Below are 13,896 nucleotides of genomic sequence, written 5' to 3'. Positions count from 1 at the left end.
GTCTAAATGGATCAAAAACCTCAACATAAAACTAGAAACACTGATTCCAATAGAAAAGAAAGTGAGAATAGCATTGGTAGAAGAAACAACTTCCTGAACAGAACACCAAGCAGCAGAGGCACTAAGATTAACAACTAATAAATGGAACCCCATGAAACTGAAAAGCTTTTGTAAGGCGAAGGATACCATCAATCTGACAAAAATGGCAGCCTCCAGAATGAGAAAAGATTTTCATCACTTCAACATCTGACAGAGAGCTAATATCCCCCCCTCAAATAAAAAACCTCAAGAAACTAGATATCAACAAACTAAGTAATCCAATTTTAAAAATGGAGCACAGATCTACACAGAATTCTTAATAGAGGAACCTCTAATGGTTGCATAGACTTAAAGAGATGTTCAACATCCTTAGCCATCAGGAAAATGAAAATCAAAACTACTTTGAGATTCCATCTGACATCTGTCAGAATAGCTGAAATAAAAAAACACAAATGACAGCTCATGCTGGCAAGGATGTGGAATAAGGGGACCACTTCGCCATTGCTGGTGGGAGTGCAAACTTGTACTGCCACTATGGAAATCAGCATGTCAGTTCCTCAGAAAATGGAGAATTGATCTACCTCGGACCCAACTATACCACTCTTAGGAATATACTCAAAGCGTGCCCCATCCTACCACAAGGACATTTGCTCAACCATACTCATGGTAGCTTTGTTCGTAACAGCCAAACACTGGGTACAACCTAGATGCCCCTCCATGAAAGATGGATAAAGGACATGTGGTATATTGACACAATGGGCTATCATCCAGCCGTTAAAATAATGACATCATGACATTTACAGGCAGTTTGGATAGAACTAGAAAACATCATCTTGAGTGAGGTAACCCAGACACAGACAGACACACATGGTAAGTACTCACTGAGAAGTAGACATCATGCTATAGTCCACAAACTTAGAGAGGTTAAGTAACAAGGAAAGCTCAAGTAAGGACATGTGGATCTCCCCAGTAAAAGGAAATAGAATAGATTTTCCTGGTGAACTGGAGGCAGGTGGGGGTGGAAACAGAAAGGATTAGGCAGGAGGTAGGAATGACAGAGGGAGAAAGTCCTGGCAGAGATGGCTGGAATTGGGGGCATTTGGGAGAGCAATGTAGAAACCTAATTATAGAAGAGGTTGAGTAGATCTATCATGTATATTTTTCACTTCCCATATAGTCACTTTTCCCTCATTTCTCAATTCTTTCCTTCCTTCCAAACAATTGCTTATTTTGGTATTTCATTTCATGTATACAATTTTTTTTGTCTTTTGTTCTTTGTTTGTTTGTTTTCGCTGCTTTATTTTCATATTAATTTTTGTGGCAGCCGAGGGTCAACATTGCACGAAAAGTATTTACTGTGTGCCAAATTCTCTCAGTTACCTTTGCTCTTCCAAGACATATTCTATTTGGTCTTCAATTTGGTACTTATCATTGGCCTAGTGGGAGGCCTGCATTGACTAAGTCCTTTGTGTACTGTGAAGAGCTTACTCTGTTATTTATTTGCTTGTATGGTTTCTGGTAATATTTGCCTGGTTTTTATATAACTGTTACAGAAACAGTCATCTAAAACTGGAAGGTAGCTCAGTTAGGATAGTGCGTGACATACAAGCTTGTGGACATTGACACCCAGAATCCATGTAAGTAAGTCAGGGACACTAAAGTATACTTGTAATCTCAGTGTAGTAAGAAGGTGACAGATTGCTGGGAGTTGCTGATAATCCCATTCCCCTATGAGAAATTCCAGGGTAGTGAAAGATCCTGTCTCAAGAAACAAAGTACCTGAGGAACAACACACACGCGCGTGCACACACACACACACACACACACACACACACACACACACACGCACACCACAGAGAAATCAATGATCTAAGTCAATCTGCTACATCCTATCCAAAGTCACAGCTACCCAGTCAACTTCTATTTGAAGTTCATGGGTCTGTGGAACATTAGCAGAAGGACACAAGAAGCAAAGCAGAGTTACTCAATCCCTGTAAATCATTTATACACAGGAAAACAGAGTCAAAGAAAAGCACGTACAGTGATATCAGTGAATGGATATCACGTTTGGAGAGAAGCCCCCTGATCAGATGACACCATTCCCTGAACTGATCCAAAAGGCTGTCCCGAGAGACACCAAAAAATAGTCATGGAAAGTCAGCATTTGGTGACAAGCCATTTTATTTCAGTACTGTCTAAACAGACAGCTAAACAGAAGCTCTTCGCTGGACAGCAGGATGTTCATTTCTGCCTAAATGGTGATATAATCATTGTATGTTGACCACATAAAATAATATTGTCATTTGATTACTTTGCAAGAAACCTATCTGAACATATGAAAAGCTATTGTAAATACAATTTAATCATTGATTGAGAATTATTGGAGCCCACTCCAACCTGAGGACTGTGGTCAATTTTGTTACTTTTCGGGGCTATATGTCTACCATCCATCTGGTAGACAAATTTTGAACAACTCATAACCTCTGTGGCCAAGAGAAGAGCCATTTTTTTATGTAGGCTTTTTCTAGAATCTTTGTCTTTTGAGTATATTCCAAGCTAATACAGACCCTGACTTGCAATCTGGATGCCAACTCGTTCTCTGAGTATTTTCATTTCTCCAACAAAAATCAGAGGGCACTCTTTGGATGGTAACTCAGAGGTAAGGAAGTAATGGATTAGAAATGCCCTCTCCATAATCAAGGTACTGAATTAGATGAAAATATTCATGTCACTGAAGGTAGCTTGTATACATTAGGATTCATCCTTAGTTGTGAAAGTTGGTATCCTGGCTCTGTTGAGCCTTCCTTAACTAATTCACCTTGTTCAATCATTTTGTTTCTACAATCTGTTCACATTTTTTGAAAAGTATATAAAAAAGTGTTTATTTAGATCAGTGGTTCTCAACCTGTGAGTGGTTACCCCTTTGGCAAATCTCTATTTCCAAAAGATGTTTATATTACTATTTGTAGCAGAAGCAAGATTATAATTATGAAATAGCAACAAAAATAATTTTATGATTGAGGACCACCACAACATGAGGATCTGTATTACAGGGTCACAGCGTTAGGAAGGTAAGGACTACTGGATTCGATTTTATGCTGACAAAGCTGAAACTACACTGTCTATCTGTTGGATTATCATCACTGATGGTCCTTTCTTACCTCTAATTTGTGTCTCTGGATAATAAACCATCTCATCATGAGCCACCATGGATTACATGGCCTCTTCTCTCTTAGGCTAGTGCTCTGGGTCCTATAGTCCAGTCTTATTTTTTTTATTGGATATATTCTTTATTTACATTTCTAATGTTATCACCTCTCCCGGTTTCTCTCCCTCCGAGAAACACCCTATCACATCCTCTCTCTTCCTGCTTCTATGAGGGTGTTGCTCTACCCACTCACCCATTTCCACCTCCCTGCCCTCAATCCCCCTACACTGGAGCATCTATTGAGCCTTCATAGGACCAAGGACCTCTTCTTCCACTGATGCATAACAAGGTCATCCCCTGCTACATATGCAGCTGGAGCCATGTGTACTCCTTTGTAGATGACTTAATCCCTGGGAGTTCTGGGAAGTCTGGTTGGTTGATATTGTTGTTCTTCCTATGGGATTGCAAACCCTTTCAACTCCTTCAGTCCCTTCCCTAACTCCTCTATTAGGGACCCCACACTCAGTCCAATGGTTGAATGCTAACATCCACCTCAGTATTTGTGAGGCTCTGGCAAGCCTCTCAGGAGACAACTATATCAGGATCCTTTCAGCATATACTTCTTGTCATCCACAAGAGTGTCTGGGTTTGGTAATTGTATATGGAATGAATCCCCAGGTGGGACAGTCTCTTGGTGGCCTTTCCTTCATTGTTTGCTCTATACTTTATCTCCATATTTGCTCCTGTTAGTATTTTGTTCTCCTTCTAAGAAGGACAGAAGCACCCGCACTTTGGTCTTCTTTCTTATTAAGCTTCATGTGGTCTCTGAATTGTATATTGGTTATTTGGAGCTTTTGGGCTAGTATCCACTTATCAGCCAGTGCATGCCATGTGTTTTCTTTTGCGATTGGGTTACCTCACTCAGAATGATATTTTCTAGTTCTATCCATTTGCCTAAGAATTTTATGAATTAATTGTTTTTAATAGCTGAGTGGTACTCCATTATGTAAATGTACCATATTTTCTGTGTCCATTCCTCTGTTGAAGGACATCTGGGTTCTTTCCAGCTCCTGGCTATTACAAATAAGGCTGCTATGAACATAGTGGAGCATGTGTCCTTATTACATGTTGGAGCATCTTCTAGGTATATGCCCAGGAGTGGTATAGCTGGGTCCTCAGGTAATACTATGTCCAATTTTCTGAGGAACTACCAAACTGATTTCCAAAGTAGTTGTACCAGCTTGCAATCCCACCAGCAATGGAGGAGTGTTCCTCTTTCTTCACATCCTCGCCAGAATCTGCTGTCACCTGAGTTTTTTATTTTAGCCATTCTGACTGGTGTGAGGTGGAATTTCAGGGTTGTTTTGATTTGCATTTCCCTGATGACCAAGATGGTTGAACATTTCTTTAGGTGCTTCTTGGCCATTCGATATTCCTCAGTTGAAAATTCTTTGTTTATCTCTGTACCCTATTTTTTTAATAGGGTTATTTGGTTCTCTGGAGTCTAACTTCTTGAGTTCTTTGTATATACTGGATATTAGTCCTCTATCAGATGTAAGATTGGTAAAGATCTTTTTGCAAACTGTTGCTTGCCTTTTTGTCTTATTGACAGTGTCTTTTGCCTTACAGAAGCTTTGAAATTTTATGAGGTCCCATTTGTCGATTCTTGATCTTACAACACAAGCCATTCATGTTCTGTTCAGGAATTTTTCCCCTGTGTCCATATGTTCGAGGCTTTTTCCCTCGTTCTCCTCTATAAGTTTCAGTGTCTCTGATTTTATGTGGAGGTCCTTGATCCACTTGAACTTGAGCTTTGTACAAGGAGATAAGAATGGGTTGATTTGCATTTTTTTACATGCTGACCACCAGTTGAACCATCACCATTTGTTGAAAATGCTGTCTTTTTTCTACTGCATGGCTTTAGCTCCTTTCTCAAAGATCAAGTGATCAAATGTGTGTGGGTTCATTTCTGGATCTTCAATTCTATTCCATTGATCTTCCTGCCTGTCTCTGTACCAATGCCATGCAGTTTTTATCACTATTGCTCTGTAGTACAGCTTGAGGTCAGGGATGGTGATTCCCCCCAGAAGTTCTTTTATTTTTGAGAACAGTTTTCAGTATCTTGGGTTTTTTGTTATTCCAAATGAATTTGCAAATTGTTCTTTCTAACTCTATAAAGAATTGATTTGGAATTTTGATGGGGATTGCATTGAATCTGTAGATTGATTTTGGCAAGACAGTCATTTTTACTATATTAATCCTGCCAATCCATGAGCATTGGAGATCTTTCCATCTTCTGAGATCTTCTTCAATTTCTTTCTTCAGAGACTTGAAGTTCTTGTCATCTATAGTCCAGTCTTAGCTATATTTCTCCAGCTTTCCTTGGCACAGGTTGGTCAGTCCTATCTATAGCTTCTTTGTTTTATAGCTCCTTTTACCCATGATTAGGAACAAAGGGTCCCTAGACATTTTACAATTCAAACCTAATTATAGACCAATGGACAAAATAGGAAATGGAAACAGATTCTGGGGAGATACCTATTGTGTTCCAGAGAAGAAGCTTCCAGACTCTTTTTCATTTCAGAAAAAATTTTTTAAATGAATAGGGTTGAGTTTGTTACTGCTGAAAATTCAGAATTCTCACTGGATTTGAATAGTGAGCATATCTGCATGATCTATTTCCTAAGTCCACATCCTTTGTGTCAGGGTCCAAGATTTTCTCAACCACAGCCAGCTTACCATGACATACCTGTAGTTAACTATCTTATGAGTTAGTGCAAGTTGACTGACAGTCATGCAAACATTAGCATTGGCTACTACAAGTCCCTCCCTCCAGCTATCATGCTGTGGGTTTCTGTTCTATTGTGGGGTGTGTGTGTGGGGGGAGACATGGTATTCTGTAACAAAGCAATACCCCTATGGCTTTTACCCCTTTTTGCCTGTTGTCTGCTTCTGAGCTGTGGTCATAGCCACTGTTTAGTCAATGCTACCTATTAACTTCAAACTCATACCAAATCTTTCCTCTGTAACTTTCAAGAACTTGATACATTTGTACCTGCTGGTGGGTTCCCTTCTCTATTCTCCAATACTGTGAGCTTCTACAATCAGCCTACCACTCCCTTCTGTAGGTTCCATGGGTTCTTGTCATGACGGTGTTCTCAGTTTCAGTTTTAAAATCCCATCCCAGTACCTTCTTTCTCTATCCATTTCTTTTTCTTGTTTTAAACAGATCTCCTTACATAGGTGGCCCAGAACTCATGATCCACTTGCTTCTGTCTCAGAAATGTTGGTATTACAGGTTTACAGCCTTCTTGGATCATTTCTGACACTAAATATTGAATTCTATGGCATGAAATACAAAAGTGAAATTTTGAGTGCTAGATAATTATTAGTTATAAGCATCTGTTGAAAGAAATAAGAGGAAGGCAGACAGAGAAGGGTAAGAAAAAGAAGTGATCAACAAAGGCATGGAACAAGTTATATTTCAGAGGACAATGTAAATGTGGTAACACCTTTGAATATCACAGTAATCTTCAAAGGCATGAAACAAGTCATACTGAAGATAAACCCAGTAAATGTAAACAATATTGGTAAAGCCTTTTCATGTAAAAGTTACCTTCAGTTACATGAGAGAATTTGTACAGTACTAAAGCCCCGAGTTTGTAAGCAATATGGGTAGCCTTTATATTGCAAAGTAGTCATTGAGATAAATATTGAAGGGTGTGTGGTAAGATCATACATACTTGCCATCACTGACCCAATATTATTTATTCTGGAGAGGAAGAAAACCTAGTAAGTATAAACAATCTGTTCAAGTCTTTTTATATTCCTCTTCACTTTGCTTGCACTATGCACTAATATAAAGTCAAGTCCTACGAATAAAAATAATGTCCCTTCAAGCATATAAAATAAATTATACATTAGAAAAGCTTTGTGGATATGTATTAGTTCCTCTTCTGTTTCTGTAGTAAAACACAAGGTCTAAGGCAATGTAGGAAGTCTTTATTTTGGCTTATGGTTCCAGAGAGATAAGAGTTTGTCATGACAGGGTGGCATAGCATGGTCAAGCATGGTATCTGAGGCAGGAAGCTGACCACTCATATCATCTTTCTAAATTGTGAAGTAGAGAGCGGAAGCTGGAAATGGTGTGATGCTTTAAACTCTCAAAACCCACCCCCAATGATGCATTTCCTCCAGCGAGGCAGCATTTCCTGAAGCTTCATAGATAATTCCACCACTGGGGACCATGTGTTCGAATGGCTGAAGGCATGGAAAACATTTTTCATGCAAACCATCCCACAATTTAACATTTGCATGTCCTGTCTTTGTCCCTAATCACTGACCTCTGTCCCTCTGGTGCAAATAAATCTTTGTGCTGAGAACTTGGTTTGAGAACTTCATCTTAGGGGTCCTGAGTCAATAGTTTTCCAGTCAGGTATGATGATTTACTCCTGAAATCTCAGTATTTGGAGGGCTGAGACAAGAGGATAACTATAATTCAAAGCCAACTTGGGCAGTAGTGTTAGCTACTGTCTCAGAAACCAAACAGAACAAAGAAACAGAAGTTGGTTGTACATCTTCTGCTAAAGACTTAGATACACATAAGTGACAAGAACTACAGCTCTAAACAAGACACATGGATCACCTCCTCCATAGGACAGGGTGGTAAGAAATGGAGAACAGAGAAAGGCACTGTGAAAGCTGTCTTCTGATTATCACCACTACCACTCCACCACCACCACCACCACCACCACCACCACCATCATCATCACAGTCAGGAACACACAACATCTGTGACTACCCACACACAGAACCTGCACTAGCATCAACAATAGATGTGAGTAGGACAGGAGTAGTTGAGGAGACAGAGCAACTCATCACGAGTGGGAGGGGGATAAGGAAAGGTCGGGGAGAGGTGACTATGATCACAATATGTAGAGGAATTTTAATTCAGTAACATGGCTACTCTGGCAAGGGACCACATTGAAAGACCTAGGTCTGTGTGATGGGGCTGGAATACAGACATGCTTTTAGTTCACACCTTTAATCCCAAACAATGAGGTCTAATTGAGGGGTGACAAAATGACAAATCAGGAAAAGGTTTCACAGAATGAATCAGAGACAGAACATTCCCAACTCACAGGAGAACATACAAGAAAGAGAGGCTAGTAAAGAACCTAGAGGGGAGAAGGGGTGTGGCATGTGTGTATATATGACAGTTTTACAGAGTCAGGTTGCATAGAGAACAAGTTAGACATAAGTGAAGGTACAACAAGCCAGAGAATGATTAGCCAGAAGATTAGAACAAATTGCCAGAGTTAGTATGAAGCAAATCAGAGAAATTCAGTCAGAAGCCAAGAGAAGACAGTTTGAATCAGTCATCTTGGAGAGGAGTTTGGGCCAGAACGGTTGAGTTGAACCAGCCAGCCAGAGTTCAGAAAGAGCTGGAAAGGGTGGGTTTATTCAGCAGCAAGCCTCCAAGACGACAATTACATCTGGCGAATAAAAGTTACATTTACAACAATAATTCTGCTTACGAGTAAAATGGCCAAAAAATCAGAGAAAAATAATAATGAAAATTGACTCTCCCTCCCCCAGCAGCCATCAGCTGCTAAGAGTTTCTCAGCTAAGGCTGGGACCTCAGTAGCTCCCCCACCTCCATCCACAATGGGATTCTTAACTGACTTGATTTTATGCAAGTGTGCAGGTAGCCACAGCTGCTCTAAGTTCATGGGTGTGACGGCTGTGCCCAGAAGACAGAGTGTCACAACCCACCCAATCCCAATCTCAAACTCTTACTTTTTTTTTCTCTCCCCTTAGGGATATGGTGGGCAGGTTAATATACGTGTCCCATGTTGCATTGAGTTCTCTCATTTTTCTTATTCTCAGCATGTCTCTGCACTAGCCACTACCCGTGCAATAAGTTCTCTATTGGAGGGTAAGAGAAGCACACACCTGGTGCAGGAGGTTCCTAGATGGGAAAGCTGGAGATGCTTCATGTGGTAGGCTTATGTGCATATGTGCAGCATCCACACTCAGCTAAGCAACACTAATTGGGCTCAATGGCTCAGTGGTAATAATCATAATGACAATGATATAATGGTGATGATGGTGATGAAGGCTGTGATGACGATGATGATGATGACGACGGACGACGACGATGATGATGGTGGTGATGATGGTGATGATTAAAACAACTTAAAAGGGAGGACATGAAGTTGGGAAGGCGGTATGTTACCATGGATCTCTGGGGTAGATTGAGTGGGAGTTGGATATGCTCAAAATACATTGCATACATGTATGAAAGTTTCAGAGAACACATTAATTTAACAAAAATAAAGAGAAAGATCCTTTTTAAAAGGCCCATTCTGACTTTGACATGCAAATTGGAAAACAACATACTTCTGTAGTTTTAATACAAAGGGTACCATATCACACATAGTAAACAAATGTCTCATATGTATCACTTGAAAATAAAAACTAATATCTACTTCTGGGATGGCAGGGTCCTGTCCTTTTCTATTATATGCTTATTCTGTTGCATGCATCTGTCACATTATGTAAGCATAATAGCAGATGCAAGAATCAGGCAAGGGAGCTTTAAAATAGTTAAATCATTTTACAATAATCTTAACTAGAGCTGGCGAGATGACTCAGCTGATGGAGGCATTGTTGACTAGAGTTCAGTTTCCATGACCCACATGTTGGAAAGAGAGAACCAGTCCTCTGACCTCCACAGATGCATTGCAGCATGCGTGCCTATACGCATCCCCTCTCGTTCCCAGTGTGTCCTTCTCTCTCACATAATATGCATGTTATATAATGCATGTTTGCATGCGTTTTCGTAAATTCATCTTTAAACGCACCATGCATTTACATTTTTGAAGTGTTTTCCTAAATTAATGGCTGACGTGATTTTTGAAACAGAAACATGACTAATTTCATACTCTGGTCTTGGGATCATTGGTGACAGGTTGAACAGACAGATTCACAGACCCAGACTTCAGAATCACATCTTATCCTGTCAGTATCGCCGGCTGGCCTGGTTGTTGTGCTGTCTGTCAAGCCAGGCAGTGGTTAGCTGCTAATCTCATTAAGTGAGTATGGAATGGTCGTGAAGATCTTTCCTTAGTCATGAAACAAGCCTTAACAAAATTACCAAGCTAAATGTTCTCTGACCATGAGTGAATCAAACTACAAATTAGTGACTAAAAGATAAGAGCAGGGGAGATGGCTCAGTGCTTAAACTGCTTGGCTGATATGTGTAAGAGTCCTGGTTTACATCCCAGGATTCACCTAAGTGCTGGTGCATTGATGGACTTCTGTTTCTAATCTGAGGACTGGGGGGCCAGAGACAAGAGAACAGCTGCAGCTTGCTACCCTGACATTCTCGCCAGTTCAGTGAGCTACAGATTCCGATGAAAGATTCTGTCTTTAAAAAATAGGGTGATCTCTACAGGTTTTATGTCCCCTTTGTTGGGTATTTTGGCTAATGTCATCCCAGTTGGGTCCTGGGAATCTCTTGCTTCTTGCGTCTGGGACTTTCTAGTGGTCCCACTCCTGTTCCCCACCTCCACTGCTGCATATTTCTATTCATTTTCTGGATCCTCTGGACTTCTCTCCTGTCTCTTCCCATACCTGCTCCTGCCTCCCCCTTTTCCCTCTCCCTCCTCTCTCCCTCATAGGTCCCTCTCTCCATCCCTCCCTCCACCTCCAGTAGATAGGCATGGCCGCCAGTTGACGGATGGGGTCACCCACCCGTCTCAAAAATTTTAACACAGAATTTTTCCTGTCTAAAAGAAACGCAGGGTCAAAACATGGAGCAGAGACCAAAGAAAAGGCCATCCAGACACTGCCCCACCTTGGGATCCATCCCACCTGCAGACACCAAACCTAGACACTATGGCTGATGCCAAGAAATTCTTGTTGATAGGAGCCTGGTATAGTGGCCCCCTGAGAGGTTCTGCCAGCACCTGACCGATACAGATGTGGATGCTTGCTGCCAATCATCAGACTGAGCAATGGAAAAGTTAAGGGAATGACTGAAGGAGCTGAAGGGGATTGCATCCCCAGAGGAAGAACAACACTATCAACCAACCAGACCCCGCAGAGCTCCCAGGTACTAAACCACCAACCAAAGAGTACAAGTGGAGCGACCCCATGGCTCCAGCTACATATGTAGCAGAGGATGGCCTTATCTAGCAACAATGGGAGGGGAGGCTCCTGATCCTGTGGAGGCTTGATGCCCCAGCATAGGGGATGCTAGAGTGGTGAGGCAGGAGTAGGTGGGTAGGTAGATGGGAGAGCACCCTCGTACAGGCAAAGGGGAGGAGGGATGGGATGGGTGGTTTGTGAGGGGAAACCAGAAAGGTCACAACATTTGAAATATAAAATAACCAATAAAAGCTTAAGTTCACTGATTAAAAAATGATAATAAGGTAGATTGGGAACTGGAGAGGTGGCTCAGGGGTCATGAAGACTGTTGCTCTTGCAGAGGACCCAGATTGGGTTCCCATATGGTAACCTGCAATCTGTAACTCCAGTTCCAAGGGATTTGACTCTCAATTCTTAACCCCAAGGACACAAGGTATGCACGTGATATATGTGCATGCACATACGTACAACCAAAACAACCAAACACATAAGATAAAATAAACAAACCTTTTTAAAATAAAAATTAGTGATACAAATTTAGAGCTAAGATGAAAGGATGGACTATCCAGAGACTACTCCATCCGGGGATCCATCCCATCATCAGCCACCAAACCCAGATACTATTGCACATGCCAGCAAGATTCTGCTGAAGGGACCCTGATATAGCGGCCTCTTGTGAGGCTATGCCAGTGCCTGGCAAACACAGAAGTGGATGCTCACAGTCAGCTATTGGATGGAATACAGGGCCCCCAATGGAGGAGCTAGAGAAGGGGCATGCAGCCCTCTAGGTGGAACAACAATATGAACTAACCAGTACCCCCTGAGCTCGTGTCTCTAGCTGCATATGTAGCAGAAGATGGCCTAATCGGCCATCATTGGGAAGAGAGGCCCCTTGGTCTTGCAAACTTTATATGACCCAGCACAGGGGGATGCCAGGGCCAAGAAGTGGAGTGGGTGGGTAGGGGAGCAGGGGCGGGGAGAGGGTTATAGAGAACTTTCTGGATAGTTTTTGAAATGTAAATAAAGAAAATATCTAATAAAAAATTAGTGATACATAGAGAAACCCTGTCTCTAAAACAACAAACAAAAACAGTATAGTGAATTTATTTTTTAATTGTATGAAAATTTCATACATGTATTACAATTACATAATTTCCCCTCTAATTTTTCTTGTGTCTACTCAATTCCCTCTCAAATTCATGACGTCTTAATTACTATTGTACACACCCACACACCCACACACACACCCCTAAAGTCGTTTAGCATTGCTCGTATGTACCTGTCTTTAGGGCTGGCCACTTGGGATTGGATAAACTACAAAGAGACTGATTTCTGGAGAACACTGGTTCTCCGTTCCTCAGCAGTCATTGGTTGCCTATATCTCTTTATCTAGTAGTGGACCCTTGTGAAATTTCCCCTCTCCTGGTTGGCATGTCAACTGTTGTTGTCATTATGTAAGTTTCCTTTAGGCAGATATATTGTTGCAACCTCCCGGGAGCAGGAATCCTGTCTAGAAGATACAGTTTAGCAACCAACAGCCTGCTCCTCTGATTCACACCCCTTCTCCCAGGATATTCCCTGAACTTATATTATGGATGTACATAATGTGTTGGGTCCTTGTAGTAAGTAGCCTCTGTTGGATGCAAAAGGGAGCTTCTTTGTGAAGCATGAGAACTACATTCATCTGTAGGCATAAGAAGTACTTATGAAAGAAGTAGTTAGAAATTATATTGCTTAAGAAAAATAGCACTGGTAGATTCTCCTCTAGGGTCTATGACTTTTACATCCACAGAGAGTTGACTAGGTTTAGAATATGAAGCACAAATTCCTTGTGATTGAGAAGGCTCGGTGTTCAATTAAATAGCTGTTGGGTACCCCAAGGTAAATAATGCCACAGTTACACCAGTCGGAAAAATAATAGCATGATACATAGTAGTGTATAATAAAAATGATATATAATAAAATAGTGCATTCATAACACATGATTAGTGTTTATTAAGCAAATGGCAATCAAGCTGCAAAAATAACAGTAATATGGACAACACTTGATTGAAGACCCTTGATGTCTATCTCTTTCCTCCAGGAGCAGAAGGGACATACAAGACAATCATCTCCAGTATCTAGAATTAAGACGCTAAAAACGTATTCCATAAATCAATAGTCAAGATTAAAGCTCAGTGGGAACTAAAAAAAAAAAAAAAAAAAAAATTCACCAGAGAACTAAACGAAAGCAAAACTGAGAAATAAGAATGAAAATCCTGAGTGAAGAAGTCAGAAGCCCAGGGCTGCGGGTGGAGAGAAAGCTTTCCTCGGATGACAGGGCTCGCTGATTTACCACCTTCCAGTTTAAATGCAACGCATTAAATGTTGCTGTGAGCTCTAGTCACCGGTGAACATCAAACAGAAAAGCTTAGGCATACTGCAAGCTTGGCAATGTTGAATTTCCTCCGTTATACAGCGACAAGGCCAGGTGACCAAATATAACTGGCACCGCCCTGCGGGGGCTGGCTGCACAGCGGTAAAAGACAAGCAGCCATGCGCGGTCACGTGTCCGT

The sequence above is a fragment of the Mus pahari genome, chromosome 14 (genome assembly GCF_900095145.1).
Source record: "Mus pahari chromosome 14, PAHARI_EIJ_v1.1, whole genome shotgun sequence".
NCBI classification, from domain to species: Eukaryota; Metazoa; Chordata; class Mammalia; order Rodentia; family Muridae; genus Mus; species Mus pahari.
This window is presented reverse-complemented; position numbering follows the sequence as displayed.